The sequence below is a fragment of the Ornithodoros turicata genome, chromosome 2, assembly GCF_037126465.1.
Source record: "Ornithodoros turicata isolate Travis chromosome 2, ASM3712646v1, whole genome shotgun sequence".
NCBI classification, from domain to species: domain Eukaryota; kingdom Metazoa; phylum Arthropoda; class Arachnida; order Ixodida; family Argasidae; genus Ornithodoros; species Ornithodoros turicata.
The window spans coordinates 83,253,749-83,257,529 of record NC_088202.1 but is presented as its reverse complement, the minus strand read 5'-3'; positions in this window follow the sequence as shown (position 1 = coordinate 83,257,529).

The following is a 3,781-nucleotide window of genomic DNA, read 5'->3' as shown; positions in this document are numbered from 1 at the left end:
GTATCGGAGCTGGTTATTCCGTGACGTAATGTTTTGTTTTACCTTCTTCGTTTACCTTGTTCATTTGTTTACTTTTTTTTTCATATACTCAGCCAAGGGTGGAACGATACTCTAGATCAAAGCCCTACACCATTCGGAAGCAATACGTAGGAGCCTGATAGGAGATACAGTCACGGACCGACAACTACCAGTGCTGGCAACCCTGCAGTTGCTGATGTTGTAAAACTACACGCAGAGGCGGTGGCTGCTGGACACGACATGCTCTTTCAATGGATTCCAGGACACTGGGGCATACCTGGGCATGATGCGGCTGATGCTGCGGTACGCAGAGCACATCAGAAGCGTGCCTCACGACTCATATATTTCACCAAGTCCGACGCTAGGGCCATGTTGACTGCTTTGTGTCGCCAACTGGCTGAGGCAGAGTGACTCTCTGGCGGGGCTCGCGCCTCGCTGCTACACCGCGTTGACCCGGAGCTTGCCTCTACTTTCCCGACATCGTTCCCTAGGCCGTTTGCGTCACTTTACCACCGGCTCCGCCTCAACGTGCCCTACAGCCGACGTCTTCTTCACCAGCTTGGAAAGGCGGATTCACCCAACTATGGCACCTGTGGGACTGTTGAGGACACTGAACATATCTTATTATCCTGTCCACGGTATCAGCAGCACAGACAATCTCTACAAGCTTCCTTAGCTCGGCTGGATGGCAGACCATTTGATGTCGTTAAGGTTCTGGGCCCTTGGACACCCGACCATCAGTCTCACGCCATGCAAGCGTTTGTGCGATTTTGCGCAGACTCCAAGTTGGTGGACACAGTGTGACTGACAGTGTGTGTGGACAGCGTGTGTAGACAGCGTGTGTGAGTGACTGACTGAGAGTCCTTGTCACTCATTGGTTTTATTGTAGATAGCCATTTGTGTTTTCCTAAGTGATCTGGAGTAGCCGGCTCTCGTAATGAGTGCCTATTTCTCCATTTTTTTTTCTTTTCTTATCAACTCAACTCAACTCAACTCAGGAGGTAAGTACATTAATACATAGGAGATTGATTGGCTCTAGAGGTGGCCAACCGAGTTCCGGAAAAAATTGTCCCAGTTGGCATCGGAGGAAAAAATGGTCCTGTGCCCGCAGATGATGCCTCTAGGCTGCGTATATAGATATGTACGAAGAAAAAGAATAAAATAAGGAAAAGGAAACCCTGAAAAACCATTACTTCCGTCTTCGGGTCCCTGTAAGGCTTAGTGAGCCCCGTCTTAGAGACGATGTCACAGATTCGTGAGATCATGATTTAGCAAATAAAGCACAGATTTAGTGATGATCCGGTTTTTGGTGTCAGGGAGGATTGTTGAGCCAACAGCCAGTAAAAATAGGTTGTGTAAGCCATTTCTAGTCTAAACCACCTATACTATTCAGGAAAACTCCACTATCTGTATAGCATCTTCAACCGTGCTCCTTCTAAATCTTTACCATGGCTTCCAGAACTGGAAGGAAACAAAAGAGGGGTCAATATTTTTCGATGCACTGAATATCAAGTGAACGAAGTTCATCTTGCTCGGTTAAACATGTGAGCGTCTGTGCTTGACATTTATGGATCACCTGTATTGGAATTACCATATTACTAACGTGTACGCGCTGTACGGGTTTCTCAGAAAATGATTATTCAACAACAAAATCACATGTATAAAGCGTTTGAACTTTCCATTATTGGTTATACGAGGACGTGCCGGAAAGTTCTCCGACCCACTTCCAGATATACGAACGCAATCTCGTCATCGTAGACACAAAGAGCGAGACGAAGGAGAAGACAACGTGTAGGTTTGTAACGCGAATCCTTCACATTCCGACGTGCAATCAACAGAACCATGTCTACTACAAGCGTGAAATCTTCAAATGTTCTGGCTGTCTTGATATTCCTGTTCATGCAGAAAAAAAAAATACAAGGGAAGTCTAGTTCACGCGATCAAATATTAAATGACGTGTGCCCATCACCGTGAAGGAATGGTGTGCCGCCTTTAAGTGTGTGTGTGTGAGTGTGAGGGGGATGAAAGAAAGGAAAAGGAGAGATAAAAGGGGAAAGGTCAGCCATGCAGCACGCCGACTTGCTATTCCCTAAACAAAGAAAAGAAATAAAACATAAAAAAAGACGTAAATAAATAGATAAATAAAAAAGAGAGAAAAAAGAAAACAAGAAGAAATGAAACAGAAACCCGGCTCACAGGGAGCTCAGGAGGCTCGTACCAAGCAGAATGCGGAGCACCGCTTTTGTGACACTCCATTTGCTAGCTCGCTGCATGGGGCCAAATAGTGTTGCGAGGGCGCTTGTGGCTCGAGGGTCCAACGAGCGTAAGGGTCCAACGAGAATGAGGATCCAATCCAACGGGAGGAAGGATACAATGCGAGACGAAGGATCCAATGACAGATAACAACAATAGTAAATGGTAAAGCAGAGAGCTCCGACATAACGTAACAAAATTTACTTAGAGGTTTCGTCCCTCATGAGATAAAGCATCGTTAGTGCCAGGCCGTGGCTGGAGAACTACCAAACAACTTTCAGTGATGTTCTGAGATACCTGGATCGTATAGCCGCAATGGAAATCACAGGCCCCAGACCCCAGACGTACCGCCCCAGACGTAGTGTTGTCCCTTTCCGCGCAATTTTGGTTATTGTCGAGATAAATGCACAGATATTTCGCATTTCGGCACCAAGTTTCGTCCAGAGTCGCTCCTCCAATTTCATCCTATTTCTTTTACCACAAATGCATGCAGCTAGAAAAGGGATTGTGCAGGTTTAAAAATTGCTGCGTTTTGTGAAGTGATCAGTATGAAATGAACCGTCCGCAAATGTTATTACCAGACCGCGGAATTATATGTGAATATAATTGTTCTTTTTTTTTTTTTTTTTGTGAAAGCACTGTATGTACTGCATAGCGATTTGGCCCAACAGTAGCACAAAATGATGCCGCCATACTTCTAACGTACTCTGCATAGAAGCAAAATGAGAGAAAGAGCCTCAGTTTTTTTTTTTGTTTGTTTGTTTTTTGGGAGGGGGGGGCACAACAAAGAACATAATGCGCAAAAAACTATGACGTGATGGAGCAGTTAAAAGTAGTTGCATTAAAAGGAAACATATCGTGGCCATGAGGCTGGCTGGCCGTAATGACTGTGCAATGGCATTCGTTGCACTGACAGTAATTTAATGACATTCTGCCAGGTATAAATAACACACACGAATGCTACCGTTCATTTTGATTTCGCTGTCCGTTCGCAGTGATGTGCATACCACGGATGCATAGTATAGTCCCCAACCGCACGCGCACAATGTTTTTCGGCCATCTGGTTATTGCGGTATTAATATTTCCCGCAAAGTATAGGGGAACGCGTGAAGAAGTGAAGAACACAAACCTTACGTGTAATATCACCGGCACCATTATTATTATAAATTTTCCAAAGAGCTAAATGATCCAAACGTGCTGAAAGATCCATCGCGTTCGAGTATACAACGAGCAGGAGGGTCCAAACGTGCTGGAAGATCCAACGTGTTAAAGTACACAACATGCGGAATGATCCAACGTTGCATCCTCCTGCTCGTTGGACCCTCCAGCATCTTGGACCCTTTGACATATAATCTTGCGAGGGAAACCTCCGTACGTCCGTTCGTGCACCCATGCTCTGAGAGGTGTTGCCAGAGCACGGCCCGATGATGGTGGTGACGCTGACAGTGGAGGCGAGGAGTGGGGATTTTGACACCGAAGATGCCGGAAGAGTAGGGATACCTCCAACGGG